At 41.8% G+C, this 21015-nt stretch overlaps 2 non-coding genes across 2 annotated transcripts; both read left to right on the top strand.

Annotated features, from left to right (window-relative positions):
* The first annotated feature begins 8658 nt into the window (after nt 1-8658).
* Nucleotides 8659-8731, top strand: trnav-uac (transfer RNA valine (anticodon UAC)). Its single transcript has one exon. It is a non-coding gene; the product is annotated as a tRNA-Val (tRNA).
* Nucleotides 8732-17968: 9237 nt separating this feature from the next.
* Nucleotides 17969-18041, top strand: trnav-cac (transfer RNA valine (anticodon CAC)). Its single transcript has one exon. It is a non-coding gene; the product is annotated as a tRNA-Val (tRNA).
* Nucleotides 18042-21015: the final 2974 nt, after the last annotated feature.

The raw sequence follows: 21015 nt of genomic DNA, 5'->3' as shown, positions 1-21015 counted from the left end.
GAAGCATCTTTTTAAAATTTTTCTTCAGACTAACAAAATAGGGAAAACCTCTCAGACAGAAGAGGAAATCGAGAAACAAAGCGGACCTTCTGGATCTCCTATAGATGAACGAGATTTAGGCGCCAGAATGTTTCACACACAGAATAAAGAGGGATCAAGTACAACTGACAGATCATTCTTGAATCTCTTCCCTTTAAATATATTTGATTTGGTTTAAAAGCTGATCATGGTCAAACTCAAAAACGCACCATTCGATGTGTATTACCCGTGACTCGATTTATGTTGTTGGTCAGTAATGTTTGCAATTCAATGTTGTATATTTCAGACATATTCAATTCGCAATGAGGACATCTGTGTTAAATGACTGGATTGATAGTAAATGTTGATTGCCGAACAAATACTGGATATAACTGGTTGAAGTTAATCGATGGTATATGAGAATGACGCATTCATGATTGAGCAGAAATCATTGCTCCCTTAGACATTTTTCCGATGAATTATTTTAAATTTTGAAATTCGAGACAAGTTGAGACATCACGTTGAAAGTAACGGTTGCCCTCTTGCACTGAGATACATGGACTCTCAGTCTAACCATTTGAACCTGCAGCAATAGAGCGGAGTTGAACAATGCAGTCAGACCAATTGCATGTTCCAGAGATATTGTTCCAGAAGTATTAAATTCAGAATTTGGAGATATATATTAAATAACTGTATTGATATTAAAAATTGAATGATGATCCAAGGTGGATTGGGCATGCTAAATTGCCCCTCGTTTAGATAGATTAGCCATGGGAAAGGAGTAGCGTTGTGGGGAAAGCAGGGGAAATGGCCTGGTTATGATACTCTGGCGTCGCTGCTGATTCGTTGGGCCGATTGGCCGTTTCTGCACTGATTCTATGATTCTATGAAACAGATACTGAGTATAATTGGTCGAAATTATTCGCAGGAAGATAAGAATGACGCATTAATGATTGAGCACAAATCAGTGCTTCCTTAGATATTTGCCGGACGAACTCTTTTTAATTTTGAAGAACAAGATAAGTTGCGATATCAGGTTGAAAGTCAGGGATGTGCTGTTGTATTAAGTGACATGGGCCCTCAATCATACCATTCAAACCTGCAGCAACACAGTGGAGTTAAACATTGTAGTCAGGGCCATTGAGGCCCCAATGCTAGCTGCAGTGGAGTGGTTATCCAGTTCTCCTAAAACACGAAAAGTCCCCGGTCCGAATCAGGGAAGAAGCATTCGTTAAGCTTGCTCATGTAAGATGAGGGGAATCCTGTATAATTTCAGTTCGTTGCTGAACATTATCCGAATCTCGATATTACAGCAATATTATCTTTCCTCTGACCTCAACCTCAAATGGTTTCTGTGAATAAGAAATGCTGATTTTTTTTGACGCACTGATAGGAAAGAAACGTCTCTATTTTGACAACCTGCACATAGTATCATCTTGTTCAGTGGACAACAAAATGTAATGGGTTCAGAGGGGCAAACTGAAATAGCGAATCACCATCTGAAACATGTCTAATGGGAGTGTGTGCTCAAAAAGACAGACACAAGTGATACTCTAAGTGAACTAGGGGAAATGGCGCACATTTCCCAGAATAATATTTTTTTTTAAATCTTGCTTCATCACATGGAAATCGGAAAAAAAACACTCAGACAGATGAGGAAATGGAGACTCAGTGCGGATCAACTAATCTTTCCTATAGATGGCTGGAATTTATGCGCCTGAATGTTTCACGTTTATAATAAAAAAGGCTGAAGTATACCTAACAGATAATTCTTCAATCACTTCCATTTAATTTATAGTTGACTTTGTTTAAAAGCTGACGATGGCCAATCTCAAACAAACACCACGGGATCTGTATTACCCGGTGACTCGACTCTTTTCGTTGGCCAGTTATGTTTGCAATTCAGTGATATTCAATTTCAGAGATATTCAATTCATAATGAAGACATATGTGTTAAATCATGCATTGATACTAAATATTGAAACAAATACTGAGTACAATTGTAAAATGAGCTTTGACAAAATATCATCTGGATTCGAAACGTCAGCTCTTTTCTCTCCTTACAGATGCTGCCAGACCTTGTGAGACTTTCCAGCATTTTCTCCCTTGGTTTCAGGTTCCATCAGCCGCAGTAATTTGCTTTTATTAATGAGCACAATTGGTTGAGTTTATTCAAAGGAAGATGAACATAATGCACTAATGAATGAGTGGAATTCATTGTTGCTTTAGATATTTGACAAACGCTCGCTTTCAAATTTTGAAGTTCAAGATAAGTTGAGCAATCATATTGACAGTAACGGTTATCTTCCTGAAACAAGGGACATGGCCTCTCAGTCGAACCATCTGAAACTGCAGCAGCACAACGCAGTTGAACATTGCAGAGAGGCGGATTTGCTGTCATTGCTGTCACCTGTTTCTGTAGTGTAGTGGTTATCACATTCACCTCACACGCGCAAGGTTCCCAGTTCAAAACCGAGCAGAATTATTCATTAAGCTTTCTAATTTAGGGTGAGGAAATCTGTACGATTTCAGTACAAAGAACAAAGAAAATTAAAGCACAGGAACAGGCCCTTCGGCCCTCCAAGCCGGCACCGACCATCCTGCCCGACTTAATTAAAACACCCTACCCTCTATTCCCATCCTATTCAGTACTTGTCAAGACGCCCCTTGGAAGTCACCACCATATCCGCTTCCACTACTTCCCCCGGCAACGAGTTCCAGGCACCCACTGTTCTCTGTGTAAAAAATCTGCCTCGTACATCTCCTTTAAATCTTGCCCCTCGCACCTTAAACAGATGTCCCCTAGTAATTGACTCTTCCACCCTCGGAAAAAGCTTCTGACTATCCACTCTGTCCATGCCTCTCACAATCTTGTAGAGTTCTATCAGGTCTCCCCTCAACCTCCGTCGCTCTAGTGAGAACAAACCAAGTTTCTCCAATCTCTCCTAGTCGCTAATCCTCTCCATACCAGGCAACATCCTGGTAAACCTTTTCTGTACCCTCTCCAAAGCCTCCACATCCTTCTGGTAGTGTGGCGACCAAAATTGAACATTATATTCCAAGTAGGGCCTAACTAAGGTTCTATAAAGCTGCAACATGACTTGCCAATTTTTAAACTCAATGCCCCGGCCGATGAAGGCAAGCATGCCGTATGCCTTCTTGACTACCTTCTCCATCTGCATTGCCACTTTCAGTGACCTGTGTACCTGTACACCGAGATCGCTTACCTATCTATACTCTTCAGTGTTCTGCCATTTACTGTATATTTCCTATCTGTATTAGACCTTCGTTGCTGAACATTATCCGAATCTTGATATTGCAGCCAGATGATCTTTGCTCTGACCTCGGCCTCAAATGATTTCTGTAAAATAAGAACGTTGATAGCTTTTTGACGAACTGACAGGAAAGAAACATTTCGATTTTGAACTGTGCACGTATTCGCATCACGTTCAGTCTACAACAGAATGTGATGAGTTTATAGGTGCAGATTAACGTAGCTAATCACCATCTGGAACTTTTCGAATTGTAGTATGTGCTCCAGGGGACTAACACAAGTGATACTGCAAGCGAACTATAGGAAATGGCGCACATTTCCCAGAAGAATCTTTTTTTAAATCGTTCTTCAAAACAAAGAAATAGGGGAAAAAAGCACTCAGACAGATGTGGAAATCGAGACTCCGTGCAGATCTACTGGACTTTCATTTAAATGGCCGGAATTTATGTGCCTGAATGTTTCACGCCCAGAATAAAAAAGACACAAGTGTCAATAACAGATAATTCTTCAATCTCGTCTATTTAAATGAAATTCACTTTGTTTAAATGTAGTTCGCTATGGGCAATCTCATAATTGTGCTCTGTATTCCCCGGTGACTCGATTCCTGTTGGTCAGTTATGTTTGCAATTCTATGATATTCAATTTCAGAGATATTCAATTCATAATGAAGACATATGTGTTAAATAATGCATTGATACTAAATATTGAAACAAATACTGAGCACAATTGTACAATGAACTTTGTTAAAGTGTCATCTGGACTCGAAACGTCAGCTCTTTTTTCTCCTTACAGGTGCTGTCAGACGTTGTGAGACGTTTCAGCATTTTTTCGTTTGGTTTCCGATTCCAGTATCCGCAGTAATTTGCTTTTATTACTGAGTACAATTGGTTGAGATTATTCGAAGGAAAATGAGAATGATGCATTAATGAATGACAGGAATCATTGTTCCCTTAGATATTTGCCAGACGATTGCTTTTAAATTTTGATGTACAAGATAAGTTGAGCAATCAGATTGAAAGCAACGGTTATCTTCCTGAATTAAGTCACATGGGCTCTCAGTCCAAACATTGGAACCTTCAGCAACACAGCGCAGTTGAACATTGCAGACAGGAAGATTTGCTTTAATTTGCATCTAGCTGTGTCTGTAGTGTAGAGGTTATCACGTTTGCTTAACACGCGAAAATTGCCTCGGTCGGAACTGGGCGCAAATGTTCATTAAGCTTTCTCATGTCGGGTAGGAGAAAACTGCATGATTTCTTTCGCTCCTTAACATTATCCGAATCTCGAAATTGCCGCCATGTTATCTTTGTTCTGACCTCGGCCTCAAATGTTTCCTATAAAATAAGAAACGCTGAAGTTTTTGACGCACTGACAGGAAAGAAACGTTTCGATTTTGACACCGTGCACATATTCGCATCTCGCTCAGTCTACAACAGATTTTCATGGGTTTATAGGTGCAGATTAACATGGTGAATCACTATCTGAAACATATCTGATAGTAGGGTGTGCTCAAAATGACAGACACAAGTGATACTGTAAGTGAACTGGAGGAAATGGCACACATTTCACAGAATAATCTTTTTAAAAATCTTTTTATGACTAAGAAATAGAAAAAAAACAACTCAGACAGATGAGGAAATGGAGACTCAGTGCGGATCTACTGGATTTTCCTCTCAACGGCCGGAAATTATGCGCCTGAATGTTTCACGCCCATAATAAAAAAGGCTCAAGTGTCACTAACAGTTAATTCTTAAGTCTCTTCCATTTAAATGTAGTTGACTTTTTCAAAAGCTGACTATGGTCAACCTCAAATTTGTGATCAGTATTATCCGGTGACTCGATTCATTTTGTTGGTCAGTTATGTTTGCAATTCAGTGATATTCAATTCCAGAGCTATTCAATTCATAATGAAGACATCTGTGTTCAATAATGCATTGATACTAAATATTGAAACGAATATTGAGTACAATTGTACACTGAGCTTTGACAAAATGTCATCTCGACTCGAAACGTCAGCCCTTTTCACTCTTTATAGATTCAGCCCGACCTTGTGAGATTTGCCAGATTTTTCCCTTCCAGTTTCCGATTCCAGCATCCGCAGTAATTTGCTTTTATTACTGCGTACAATTGGTTGAGATTATTGGAAGAAAGATGAGAATGATGCATTAATGAATGGGCAGAAATCATTGCTCCCTTAGATATTTGCGAGACGAATGCTTTCAAATTTTGAAGGTCAAGATAAGTTGAGCAATAAGATTGAAAGTAACGGTTATCTTTCCGAATTCAGTGACATGGGATCTCAGTCCAACCATTGGAACCTGCAGCAACACAGCGCAGTTGAACATTGCGGACAGGCAGATCTGCTGCTGCTTGTTTCCAGCTGTTTCTGTAGTGTAGTGGTTATCGCGTTTGCCTAAAATGCGAAAGGTGCCCGTTTCAAAACTGGACAGAACCATTCGTTCATTTCTCATGTCGGGTAAGGGAAATTTGTTTGATTTCAGTTCATCGCTCAATATTATCCGAGCCTCGATGTTAATGGCATGTTATCATTGCTCTGACATCACCCTCAAATGCTTTCTCTGAAATAAGAAACGCTTTTTTTTTGACGCACTGACAGGAAAGTTCGAGTTTGACATCGAGCACTTATTCGCATCTCGTTCAGTCTACAACAGAATTTAATGGGTTTATAGGTGCAGACTAATATGGTTAATCACCATCTGAAATATCTGATAGTAGTGTGTGCTCAAAACGACAGATACAAGTGATACTGTAAGTGAACGAGAGGAAATGGCACACATTTCACAGAAGAATATTTTTTAAAATCGTTTAGCATCACTGAGAAACAGGAAAAAAACACTTAGACAGATGAGGAGATCGAGACTCAGCGCGGATCTACTGGACTTTCCAGTACAGGGCCGGAATTTATGCGCCTGAATGTTTCACGTCCATAATAAAAAAGGCTCAAGGTCACGAACAGATAATTCTTAAATCTCTTCCATTTAGATCCAGTTGACTTTTTAAAAAAAGCTGTCTATATTCAATCTTAAAATTGTGATCTGTTTAACCCGGTGACTCGATTCCTTTTGTTGGTCAGTTATGTTTGCAGTTCAGTGATGTTCAATTCCCGAGATATACAATTCATAATGAAGACATGTGTGTTAAATAATGCATTGATACTAAATATTGAAACAAATACTGAGTACAGTTGTACAATCAGCTTTGACAAAATGTCATCAGGACTCGAAACGTCAGCTCATTTCACTCCTGATAGATTCTGCCCGTCCTTGTGAGATTTGTCAGGATTTTCCCTTTTGGTTTCCGATTCCAGCATGCGCAGTAATTTGCTTTTATTACTGAGTACGATTGGTTGAGATTATTCGAAGGAAGATGAGAATGATGAAATAATGAATGGGCAGAAATGCTCCCTTAGATATTTGCCAGACGAACGCTTTTAACTTTTTAAGTTGAAGATAAGTTGAGCAATCAGATTGAAAGAAACGGTTATCTTCCCGAATTAAGTCTTAAAGCGCATCAAGGTAGGTAAATCTTCGGGACCTGATGAGGTATATCCCAGGACGTTGTGGGAGGCGAGGGAGGAAATTGCGGGTCCTCTAGCCGATATATTTGAATCATCGATAGTCACGGGTGAGGTGCCTGAAGATTGGAGAGTGGCAAATATTGTTCCTTTGTTTAACAAGGGCTGCAGGGAAAAGCCTGGGAACTACAGGCCAGTGAGCCTCACATCTGTGGTGGGTAAATTGTTGGAAGGTATTTTGAGAGACAGGATCTATATGCATTTAGAGATGCAAGGACTGATTAGGGACAGTCAGCATGGCTTTGTGATTGAAAAATCATGTCTCACAAATTTAATTGAGTTCTTTGAAGGGGTAACCAAGAAGGTAGATGAGGGCAGTGCAGTTGATGTTGTCTACATGAACTTTAGTAAGGCCTTTGACAAGGTACCGCATGGTAGGTTGTTGCACAAAGTTAAATCTGGTCTAAATGGATACAAAATTATCTTCTTGGCGGAAGCCAGAGGGCGGTTGTAGAGAGTTGTTTTTCAAACTGGAGGCCTGTGACCAGCGGTGTGCCTCAGGGAGCAGTGCTGGGCCCACTATTATTTGCCATTTATATTAATGATTTGGATGAGAATATAGGGGGCATGGTTAGTAAGTTTGCAGATGACACCAAGATTAGTGGCATAGTGGACAGTGAAGAAAGTTATCTCCAATTGCAACGGGATCTTGATCAATTGGGCCAATGGGCTGACGATTGGCAGATGGAGTTTAATTTAGACAAATGCGAGGTGATGTATTTTGGTAGATTGAACCAGGGCAGGACTTACTCAGTTAATGGCCGGGCGTTGGGCAGAGTTACTGCACAAAGAGATCTAGGGGTACATGTTCATAGCTCCTTGAAAGTAGAGTCACAGGTGGACAGAGTGGTGAAGAAGGCATTCGGCATGCTTGGTTTCATCGGTCAGAACATTGAATACAGGAGTTGGGACGTCTTTCTGAAGTTGTACAAGACATTGGTAAGGCCACACTTGGAATACTGTGTGCAATTCTGGTCACCCTATTATAGAAAGGATATTATTAAACTAGAAAGAGTGTAGAAAAGATTTGCTAGGATGCTACCGGGACTTGATGGATTGAGTTATAAGGAGAGGCTGAATAGACTGGAACTATTTTCTCTGGAGCGTAGGAGGCTCAGGGGTGACCTTGGAGAGGTCTATAAAATAATGAGGGGCATAGACAAGGTAGATCGTCAATATATTTTCCCAAAGGTAGGGGAGTCTAAAACTAGAGGCCATAGATTTAAGGTGAGAGGCGAGAGATACAAAAGTGACCAGAGAGGCAATTTTTTCACACAGAGGGTGGTGAGTGTCTGGAACAAGCTGCCAGAGGTAGTAGTAGAGGCGGGTACAATTAGAACCATAGAACCATAGAAAATTACAGCTCAGAAACAGGCCTTTTGGCCCTTCTTGTCTGTGCCGAACCATTTTATGCCAAGTCCCACTGACCTGCACTTGGACCATATCCCTCCACACCCCTCTCATCCATGAACCCGTCCAAGTTTTTCTTAAATGTTAAAAGTGACAATTCTATCTTTTAAAAAGCATTTGGATGGTTACAAGGGTACGATGGGTATAGTGGGATATGGGCCAAATGCGGCAATTGGGATTAGCTTAGGGGTTTAAAAAAAAGAGCAGCATGGACAAGTTGGGCCGAAGGGCCTGTTTCCATGCTGTAAACCTATATGACTCGATGACGATATGACATGGGCTCTCAGTCCAACCATTGGAACCTGCAGCAACACAGCGCAGTTGAACATTGCAGACAGGTCGATTTGTTGCGCTTTCAGCTGTTTCTGTAGTGTAGTGGTTATCACATTCGCCTTACACGCGAAAGGTCCCCGGTTCGAAACCGGGTAGAAACATTTTCATGCAGAGTGGGGAAAATCGTTATGATTTCAGTTCGTTGCTCAACATTACCGAATCTCGATGTTACAGCCATATTATCTTTGCTCTGACTTCGAAGCCAAATGTTTAACTTCAAAAAAGAAATGCTGATACTTTCTTGACGCACTGACAGAAAAGGAACGTTTCGATTTTGATACCGTGCACATATTCGCATCTCGTTCATTCTGCAACAGAATTTCATGGAATTATTGGTGCCGACTAACATAGTTAATCACCATGTGAAACGTTTCTAATAGAAGACTGACACAAGTGATATTGGAAGTAATCTATAGGAAATGGTGCTCGTTTCCCAGAAGATTCTTTTTTTTTTAAATCGTTGTTCACAACAAAGAAATAGGAAAAAAGAACACTCAGACAGACGAGGGAATCGAGACTCAGTGCGGATCTATTGGACTTTCCTATAAATGGCCGGAATTTATGCGCCTGAATGTTTCATGCCCATAACAAAAAAGGCTCAAGGGTCACGAACAGTTAATTTTTGCATCAATTCCATTTAAATGTAGTTGATTTTGTTTGAAAGCTGACTACGATCAATCTCAAAATTGAGATCTGTATTACCCGGTGACTCGATTCCTTCTGATGGTCAGTTATGTTTGCAATTCTGTGATATTCAATTCCAGAGATATTCAATTCATAATGAAGACATATGTGTTAAATACTGCATTGATGCTGAGAATTGAAACAAATACTGCGTATAAAAGCTGAATGAGCGTTGATAAGGTGTCAAATGGACTCGAAACGTCCGCCCTTTTCACTCCTTACAGGTGCTGTCTGACATTGTGAGACTTTGCAGCATTTTCTCTTTTCTCATCCGCAGTGATTGGCTTTTATTACTGAGCACAATTGGTTGCGATTATTCGAAGAAAGATGAAAATGATGCATTAATGAATGGGCAGAAATCATTGCTCCCTTAGATATTTGCGAGACGAACGCTTTTAATTTTTGATGTTCAAGGTAAGTCATACAATCAGATTGAAAGTAACGGTTATCTTCCTGAGTTAAGGGGCATTGGCTCACAGTCTAACCATCGGAACCTGCAGCAACACAGCGCATGTTGTACATTGCAGGCAAGCAGATTTGCTATAGCGTGCTTCCAGCTGTTTCTGTAGTGTAGTGGCCATCGCATTCATCTAACACGCGAAAGGTCCCCGATTCGAAACCGTGCAGAAACATTTATTAAGCTTCCTCATGTCGGGTAAGGGAAAACTGCTTGTTTTCAGTTTGTTGCTCAACATTATCCGAACCTCGATATTACAGCCACGTTATCATTGGTCTTCCATCGGCCTCAAATGTTTTCTGTAAAATATGAGATGCTGTACTTTTTTTTCGATGCACTGACAGGAAAGAAACGTTTTGATTTTGACACCGTGCACATATTCGCATCTCGTTCATTCTACAACAGAATTGAATGGGTTTATAGGTGCAGATTAACATGGTTAATCACCGTCTGAAACGTATCTAATAGTAGTGTGTGCTCCAGAAGACTGACACAAGTGATATTGTGAGTGATCTATAGGACATGGTGCACATTTCACAGAAGATTTTTTTAAAACAATCGTTCTTCACAACAAAGAAATAGAAAAGAAAAACACTCAGACAGATGAGGGAGTCGAGACTCAGTGCAGATCTACTGGACTTTCCTAAAATGGTCGGAATTTATGCGCCTGAATGTTTCACGCCCAGAATAAAAAAGGCTCAAGTGTCACTAACAGATAATTCTTGAATCACTTCCATTTAAATGTAGTTGACTGTGTTTAAAAGCTGGCTATGGTCAATCTCAAAATTGCGATCTGTATTACCCGTTAACTCGATTCGTTCTGTTGGTCAGTTATGTTTGCAATTCAGTGATATTCAATTCCAGAGATATTCAATTCATAATGAAGATATACGTGTTAAATAATGCATTGATACTAAATTTTGAATAATGATACAAATACAGAGTACAATTGCTCAATGAGCTTTAACACTGTGCCATCTGGACTCGAAACGTCAGCCCTTTTCATTCCTTACAGGTGCTCCGACATTGCGAGGTTTTCCAGCATTTTTTCTTTTAGTTTCCGATTCCAGCATCCGCAGTAATTTGCTTCTATAATTGAGTAAAATTGATTGAGATTATTCGAAGAAAGATGAAAATGATGCATTAACGAATGAGCAGAAATCATTGCTCCCTTAGATATTTGCGGCAGAACGATTTTAAATTTTGATGTACGGGATAAGTCATACAATCAGATTGAAAGTAACGGTTATCTTCCTGAATTCAGTGATATGGGCTCTCAGTCTCACCATCGGAACCTGTAGCATCACAGCGTAGTTCAACATTTCAGACAGGCAGATTTGCTCCAGTGCGATTCAAGCTGTTTCTGTAGTGTAGTGGTTATCACGTTCGCCTAACACGCGAAAGTCCCCGGTTTGAAACGCAGCAGAAACATTCATTCAGCTTCCTCATGTCGTGCAAGGGAAAATTGATTCCAGTTTGTTGCTCATCATTATCCGAGCCTCGATGTGAAAGGCATGTTATCATTGCGCTGACATCACCCTCAAATGCTTTCTGTGAAAGAAGAAACGCGTTTTTTCTGGACGCACTGACAGGAAATTTCGATTTTGACACCGAGCACTTATTCTCCTTCAGTCGAGAACAGAATTTAATGGGTTTATAGGTGCAGACTAATATGGTTAATCACCATCTGAAATATCTGACAGTAGTGTGTGCTCAAAAAGACAGATACAAGTCATACTGTAAGTGAACTAGAGGAAATGGCGCACATTTCACAGAAGAATCTTTTTTAAAATCGTTTTTCATCACTAAGAAACAGGAAAAGCCACTCAGACAGATGAGGGGATCGAGACTCAGTGCGGATCGACTGGACTTTCCGGTAAAGGGCCGGAATTTATGCGCCTGAATGTTTCACGCCCATAATTAAAAAGGCTCAACTGTCACGAACAGATAATTCTTGACTCTCCTCCATTTAAATGGAGTTGACTTTGTTTAAAAGCTGACGATAGTCAATCTCAAATTTGCGATCTGTATTACCCGGTGATTCGATTCATAATGAAGACATATGTGTTAAATAATGCATTGATACTAAATAGTGAGACAAAAACTTAGTACAATTGTACAATGAGCTTTGATAAAGGTTCATCTGGACTCGAAACGTCCGCCCTTTTCACTCCTTACAGGTGCTGCCAGACATTGGGAGATTTTGCAGCATTTTCTCTTTTCTCATCCGCAGTAATTTGCTTTCATTACTGAGTACAATTGATTGAGATGATTCGAAGAAAGATGAAAATGATGCTTTAAGGAATGGGCAGAAATCATTGCTCTCTTAGATGTTTGCGAGACGAACGCTTTTAAATTTTGATGTTCGGGATAAGTCGTGCAATCAGATTGAAAGTAACGGTTATCTTCCTGAATTCAGTGACACGGGCTCTCGGTCTCACCATCGGGACCTGCAGCAACACAGCGTAGTTGAACATTGCAGGCAGGCAGATTTGCTCTAAATCCCGTCAAGCTGTTCCTGTAGTGTACTGGTTATCACGTTCATCTAGCACGCGAAATCTGCCCCCCCCCCCCCCCCCCCCCCCCCCCCGCCACCCCGTTCGAAACCAGGCAGAGACGTTTCTTCAGCTTTCTCATGTCGGGTACGGGAAAATAGCTTGATTTTAATTTGTTGCTCAACATTATCCGAACCTCGATGTGAAAGGCATGTCATCATTGCTCTGACATCACCCTCAAATGCTTTCTGTGAAATAAGAAACAATTTTTTTTGACGCACTGACAGGAAAGTTCGATTTTGACACCGAGCACTTATTCGCATCTCGTTCAGTCTACAACAGAATTTAATGGGTTTATAGGTACAGACTAATACGGTTAATCACTATCTGAAATATCTGACAGTAGTGTGTGCTCAAAAAGAAAGATACAAGTGATACTGTAAGTGAACGAGAGGAAGTGGCGCACATTTCACAAAAGAATCTTTTTTAAAATTGTTTTTCATCACTGAGAAACAGGAAAAGCCACTCAGACAGATGAGGGAATCGAGACTCAGTGCGGATCTCCTGGCCTTTCCTGTAAACATTGAGTTTTGTGAATTTTGTTGTTTCAACTGTGGATGTCGGCTCTGCAACGCTCACATTTGCATCACTTCCAGTGTTTTCCTCAGCTGAGATTCCAGACTCTGTTGTCTCAGTAGCAGAGGCACTGGGCTGTGGTTGTTTTGGACTTCGGTGATCACCTTGGGTTTGTCGATCCTTATCTGTTTCTGGAGTAAAATAACTGTCAACGTTTGGTAATTTTTTGAGTTGCTCTTCAAGCTGGTGCTTTCTCTTTCTTTTCTGGTATCTGCTCTTAAATGTTCTCTTCATTGTAAACCTTCTGAAATTTTGTGAGGCCCCTGCGGATTGTGAGGCCCTGAGCTGCAGCTTATTTAGTTTATGCCTAAATCCGGCACTGGGGTCACCGTTACTCATCTCTGAAAATAGACAACAGACACGCAGCGTGTTAGAAGGAGTAACAATAGCGGAATAATGGCCGAGAGATGGAAATGGGCAATGAATATGGCGATTGGTGGATTTCAGTCAAAGGTTCAAAATGGCCGCCCTGTGATCAGGACAATCACCAGAGACAGAGAGCACCCCCATAGTTCCAGTCTGAACACCAGAAACAGAGGCAGTGATCACTGTCTGCATAAGACCTGGAAACGGAGAAGTTGAAACAGTCAGTGGACTGTTATGAGGTCGCAAGTGACTCCGTCTCTCCGCACATTTTTACATCTTCAAACAGTCGCTCCCTCTCGAAGGGTATCGTGATTTTTCATAAGTGATCAGAGAGCGCCCTCCCGTGGACAGCAATGCCGCACATTGGAAACAGGTACACACACGGCCACCTGTGAAGACTGACACATATCTAGATAATAGAATCATAGAATCATAGAATTTGTACAGTACAGAAACATGCCATTCGGCCCACCGATCTGTACCGATTACAAGCCTCCCAGGCCCTATTCCCGTAATCTCATACATTTACTCCGCTAATCCCCCCGAGTTAGGGTCAAGTTAGCATGGCCAATCAAACTAACCTGCACATCTTTGGATCGTGGGAGGAAACCGAAGCACCCGAGGAAACCCACGCAGACACGGGGAAAGCAGATACACACACGGCCACGTGTAAAGACCAACACGTGTAAAGATATATAACCATATAGATATATGCCCAGACACTGACATCAATTCTAACATCCCTCGTTATAAATCCAGAATTATTCTGTAGATTTCTGACACATTAGTCTGAGTTGCTAACTATGAAAATACATGAATAACTCCAACTCCGTGTTCACTAGAAGCCTCGTACACCGCACAGAATCAACAAAAGCATAGACACAGGGACAAGTAAACACAGTGATCGATTCTCAAACTGATCGACTCAAACATAGACACACAGACAATCACTGAGGAAGATAAACAAACAGATTAACACAGCCACTGACACACTCAAGAGAAGTGCACTCACTGACAATCCCAAAAGCGTACTAGCTCCAGAGTAACTTTCTGAACTGGAATTCCCTAGGGTCGTGTCCGTGCGGCAATATCGTGTTAGATATTCATTGCGATGCAACTGTCCATTTTAACAATAAGAGCAGCCAGAAATCTATTTCTCATCAATGGTGATCATTAATTGATGACTCAACAGTGGACACTTTTGGAGAATAAGCAATAATGGGTGTATTTCTTTTTACAGCCAAACACATTCTGGATGTCTCCATATCATGTTTAAAGTTTATTTATTAATGTCACAAGTAGGATTACATTAATACTGCAATGAAGTTACTGTGAAAATCCCCTAGTCGCCACACTCCGCCACCTGTTCGGGTACACTAAGGGAGAAATGTAGCATGGCAATGCACCTAACCAGCACGTCTTTCAGACTGTGGGAGGAAACTGGAGCAAATCCACACAGACACAGGAAGAACATGCAAACTCCACACAGACCCAAGCCAGGAATCGAACCCGAGTCCCTGGCACTGTGAGACAGCAGTGTGCCACTGTGCCACCGTGCCGCCCCATGTGAGGTCGGTGTAGGTAAGACAGATTCCCCACCCATTCTCGAGGTTGTCAGATCGGATGTTCGGGACAACACAAGGAGACTGCTTCAGGTATAGATGATTCATTCTCCTCTGTTATATTCCACACTCTTTGGAAATTAGTGGAGTTAATGTAGTTATATTAGATATGATTCCGAAATAATGAGGAGATGCTTCATCCGATTAAACTCGTTTTGCAAATTCGATATGAAATCAATTGCATAAATAAATATACGTTTACAATGAAAACTATATTGGGAAGCTATATCCAATCCTTCATGCCATTGGGTCAGGGAAACGTTGCTACTTCAAGAAAACTGTACATGGATTCCACAGAAACTCCTTCTTCAAATGGGGATTGGACAATGACTTGAAAGGGAGAAAAATCAGCTTCATGGAATGAGAGCAGGAAATTGAAATGAGAACAAAGAACAGTGCAGCACAGGAACAGGCCCTTCGGCCCACCAAGCCCGCACCGACACGTCAGTTTGGTAGCTCGTCATAAAACAACTGGCAGAGGCATGGTGGGTCGAAGGGACTCTTATTGTTCTTTGCCATTGCCAACCATTTTCAATCATTACAACAATCTGAGTTCCCTATCTGCTTCAAGAAGACGACCATCATCCCGATACCTAAGAAAAATCAAGCAGCGTGCCTTAATAACTATCGGCCGGTGGCTCTGACATCCATCATTATGAAGTGCTTTGAAAGGTTTGTCATGGCACGAATCAATTCCAGCCTCCCGGACTACCTGGATCCACTACAGTTGCCTATCGCCGCAACAGGTCCACAGCAGACGGCATTTCCGTGGCCTTGCACTCAACCCTGGATCACCTCGATAACAAGGACACACTCCTATTTATTGACTACAGCTCAGACTTCAACACGATTATTCCCACGAAACTCATCTCCAAACCCCGTGACCTGGACCTCGGTACCTCCTCTGTGACTGGATCCTGAACTTCCTAACTCACAGACCATAATCTGTAAAGATAGGCAACAACACCTCCTCCACGATCATCCTCAACACCGGTGCCCACAATGCTGTGTTCTCAGCCCCCTACTATACTCCTTATATACCTATGACTGTGTGGCCAAATTCCCCTCCAATTCGATTTTCAAGTTTGCTGACGATACCACCGTATTGGGTCGGATCTCAAACAATGATGAGAAAGAGTACAGGAATGAGGTAAAGAATCTGGTGAACTGGTGCAGCAACAATAATCTCTCCCTCAATGTCAACGAAATGAAGGAGATTGTCATCGACTTCAGGAAGCGTAAAGGAGAACATGTCCCTGTCTATATCAACAGGGACGAAGTAGAAAGGGTCGGGAGCTTCAGGTTTTTAGGTCTCCAGATCACCAACTATCTGCCCTGGTCCCCCCATGACGACACTATAGTTGAGAAAGCCCACCAACACCTCCACGTCCTCAGAAGACGAAGGAAATTTTGCATGTCAGCTACGACTCTCACCAACTTTTACAGATGTACCATAGAAAGCATTCTTTCTGGTTGTATCACAGTTTGCTGTGGCTCCTGCTCTGCCCAAGACTGCAAGGAACTACAAAAGGTCGTGATTGTGCCCAATCCATCACACAAACAGCCTCCCATCCATTGACTCTGTCTACACTTCCTGCTGCCTGGGCAAAGCAGCCAACATAATTAAGGACCCCACGTCCTCGGACATTCTCTCTTTCACCGTCTTCCTTCGGGGAAAAGATACACAAGTCAGGTCTCGTACCAACCGACTCAAGAATAGCTTCTTCCCTGCTGCTGTCAGACTTTTGAATGGATGTACCTTGCGTTAAGTTGATCTTTCTCTACACCCTAGCTCTGACTGTAACACTGCAAAGTGCACACTCTCATTTCCTTCTCTATGAACGGTATGTTTTGTCTGTATAGCGCGCAAGAAACAATACTTTTCACTGTACGTTAATACATGTGACAATAATAAATCAAATCAAATCAAAGTCATTCTTGGATCAATATGTCTACAGCAGTCCCAATGAGTGTTGCAACATTTCAAGAGATTCCCCTTGGGTCCTACAGACGCCAACAGTTTCTGTAGTGTAATGGTGGTTGCATTCGCCTCACACACGGAAAATCCCTCGTTCAAAACTATGCCGAAATATTATTAAAATTTGTTCATTAAGGGTGAGGGAAGTTTACATGATTGAAATTTGTTGCTGAACATTATCCGAAACTCAATATTAAAGCCATGTTATCTTTGCTCTGACCTCGGCCTCAAAATCTTTCAGCAAAATCAGAGATCTTGTATTTTTATGACACAATGAGAGGAAATAGATGTTCCTGTTTTGACACCGTGGACATATCAGCAACTCATTCAGTCCACAACAGAATTTAATGGCTTTGTTGATGCAGACTAACAAAGTTAATCATCATCTGAACCATGTCGAATAGTATTGTGTGCTCAAAAAGGCAGACACAAGTGAAACTGTAACTGAACGAGAGGAAATGACGCACATTGCGCGGAACCATTATTTTAACATCGTTCTTCAGAGGAAACAAATAGGGAAAACCACTCAGACAGTTGAGGAAATCGAGAATCAGTGCGGATCTACTGGACTTTCCCACAGCTGAACAGGATTTAGACGCCTGAGTGTTTCACACACAGAATAAAGAGGGGTCAAGTATAACTAACAAGTCATTCTTAAATCTATTCCCTTTAAAGATATTTGATTTTGTTTAAAAGCTGATTGTGGTCAATCTCAATTAAGCACCGTGACATGTGACTCGATTCATGTTTGCAATTCAATGTTGTCTATTTCGGAGATATTTCATTCAGAATGAGGAGATATGTAATTAATAAAAATATATTAATATTTAACATTGAACAACGAACAAATACTGAGTAGAACTGGTTGATTTATTCGAAGGAAGATGAGAATGATGCATTAATGATTGAGCAGAAATCATTGCTTCCTTCGATATTTGCCGGACGACCGCTTTTAAAGGTTGAAGTTCAAGATAAATTGAGAAATCAGGTTGAAAGAAACGGTTTTTGTCTTGTATTGAGTGACATGGGCTCTCAGTATAACCATTCAAACCTGCAGCAACACAATGGAGCTGCACATTGTAAGTGCGATACTATCAGTTGTTTCTGTAGTGTAGTGGTTATCACGTTCGCCTCACACGCGAAAGGTCCCCGGTTCGAAACCGGGCAGAAACACTAATTATAGTTCTTCATTTAGCGTGAGGGAAGTTTTGCATGGTCGTTGTTGCTGAACATTATCCGATTCTCCATGTTGTAACCATGTTATCTTTGCTTTGAACTCGGCCACAAATGCTTTCAGCAAAATCAGAAATGCTGTATTTTAAGACGCAATGAGGAAATAAATGTGTGTATTTTGACACTGTGCGCATATTAGCAACTTGTTCAGTCCATAACAGAATATAATGGTTTTACAAATGCAGACTAACATAGTTAATCACCATCTGAAACATGTGTAATAGTAGTGTGTGCTCATAAAGACAGACACAAGTGAAACTGTAACTGAACTAGAGGAAATGGCGCACATTTCCCGGAAGCATATTTTTTAAGTTGTTCTTCATAATAAAGAAATGGGAAAAAATCACTCAGGCAGATGAGTAAATCGAAACTCAGTGTAGATCTGCTGGACTTTTCTATAGATGAACGGGATTTAGACGCCAGAATGTTTCACACGCAGAATAAAGAGGGATTAAGTATAACTAGCAGATCATTATTAAATCTTTTCCCTTTAAAGATATTTGATATTGTTTAAGAACATAAGAAATAGGAGCAGGAGTAGGCCATCTAGCCCCTCGGGCCTGTCCCGCCATTCAACAAGATCATGGCTGATCTGAGGCGAATCAGTTCCACTTACCCGCCTGCTCCCCATATCCCTTAATTCCCTTATCGATCAGAAATCTATCTACCCGTGATTTAAACATATTCAACGAGGCAGAGAACTCCAGAAATTCACTACCCTCTGAGAGAAGAAGTTCCCCATCAACTCTGTTCTGAACCGGCCCCCACTTATTTTGAGGCTGTGCCCTCTAGTTCTGGTTTCCCTTCTAAGTGGAAAGAATCTCTCTACCTCTACCCTATCCAGCCCCTTCATTATCTTATATGTCTCTATAAGATCACCCCTCAGCCTTCTAAACTCCAATGAGTACAGACCCAATCTGTTCAATCTCTCCTCATAAGCTGCACCCCTCATCTCCGGTATCAACCTGGTGAACCTTCTCTGCACTCCCTCCAAGGCCAATATATCCTTTCGCAAATAAGGGGACCAAAACTGCACACAGTACTCCAGTTGCGGCCGCACCAATGCCCTGTACAGTTGCAGCAAGACCTCCCTGCTTTTATATTCTATTCCCCTCGCGATAAAGGCCAACATTCCATTTGCCTTCTTGATCACCTGCTGCACCTGCAGACTGAGTTTTTGCGATTCGTGCACAAGGACCCCCAGGTCCCTCTGCACAGTAGCATGATGTTTAAAAACTGTCTCAAATAAGCACCATGGGATGTGATTCACCCAGTGACTCTATTTCTTTTATTGGTCAGTCATGTTTGCAATGCAATGTTGCATATTCCCGAGATATTCAACTCGGAATGAAGATGTATGTATTAAATACATGTATTCATATTTAATATTGAATAACGAAACAAATATTGAGTAACTCGCCAACGTTTCGAGTTTGGATGACGCTTCATCAGAGCTAAGGGCAAAGAAAATCAGACAAGATTTATATTATGAGGGTGGAAGGGGGTGCTGTAATTGGACAAAGGGAATGAAAAGGAGAATGTAGAAGGCTGAGAGAGGTGTGAAAAGTGTTAATCAGAATGGTAGAGCAGAGGTACAGATGGTTTGCCCTGAATGGAGGGGGGGGGGGGGGGGGGTTGGTGGGGGGACGAGGGGGAGGGGGCGGGTGCGGGCGAGAAGGAGAGCAGGAATGAAGAAGTTAAAAAATGGAAGTGAGAAAGAAGTATGATAAAATGGATGAATGAGATGAAAAGAAGAAACAAAATGAAATAAAATAAATGGAAATGGGGTGAAGGTGGAGGGGAGAGTCATGCTCTGAAGTTCTTGAACTCAATGTTCAGTCTGGAAGGCTGTAAAGTGCCCAATCAGAGATGAGGTTCTGTTCCTCCAATTTGCATTGGGGTTCACTGGAACATTGGAAAAGGCCAAGGACGGACATGTGGGCAGGAGAGCAGGGTGGTGTGTTGAAGTGGCAAGTGACAGGAAGGTCTGGGTCCTGCTTGCGGACAGACTGAAGGTGTTCAACAAAGCGGTCACCCAATTTGTGTTTGGTCTCTCCGATGTAGAGTAGACTGGATTGAGAGCAGCGAATTGAATAGACCAGATTGGAGAAGGTGCATGTGAAGCACTGCTTCACCTGAAAGGGTGTTCAGGACCCGGGAGGTGAACAGGGAGGAGGTAAAGTGGCAGGTGTTGCACCTCCTACTATTGCATGGGAAGGTGCCATAGGTAGGGGATAGGAGGTTGGGTGGGATGGAGGAGTAGACCAGGATATCCCAGAGAGAATGTTCCTTGCGGAATGCTGGGGGAAGGGGGGGGGATGGTTGAGGGGAAGATGTGTTGGGTAGTGGCATCATGCTGGAATTGGCAGCAATGGCAGAGGATGATCCTTTGAATGCGGAGGCTGGTTGGGTGAAAAGTGAAGACAAGGGGAACCCTGTCCTGGTTCTGGGAGGGAGGGGAGGGAGTGAGAGCAGTGGCTGGGGGATGGGTCGGACATGGTCAAGAGCCCTGTCAACAACAGTGGGTGGAAAACCACAACTGTTGAAGAAGAAAGACATATCTGCAATGCTATTTAGGAAAGTGGCATCATCAGAACAGATGCAGCGGACGTGAAAGAATGAAGAGAATGGGATGGAGTCCTTTCAGGATGTGGGGTGTGAAGAACTGCAGTCAAGATAGTTGTGGGAGTTGTTGGGCTTGTAATAGACACTGGTGGAAAGTCTAACCATGAGAACCTGCAGCAACACAGCAGAGTTGAACCTTGCAGACAGGCCGGTTGACTGCACCTAACTGCTGGTAGTTTCTGTAGTGGAGTGGTTATCATGTTTGCCTAACGCGTGAGAAGTCCCTGGTTCAAAACCAGACAGAAACTTTATCGTTGAAGGAAGTATGCATGATTTTGGTTATTTGCTG

Source organism: Mustelus asterias, unplaced genomic scaffold, assembly GCF_964213995.1.
Source record: "Mustelus asterias unplaced genomic scaffold, sMusAst1.hap1.1 HAP1_SCAFFOLD_1156, whole genome shotgun sequence".
Taxonomy (NCBI): Eukaryota; Metazoa; Chordata; class Chondrichthyes; order Carcharhiniformes; family Triakidae; genus Mustelus; species Mustelus asterias.
Note: the sequence above shows the minus strand (reverse complement) of the source record. Positions and strands in the feature narration are given on the sequence as shown.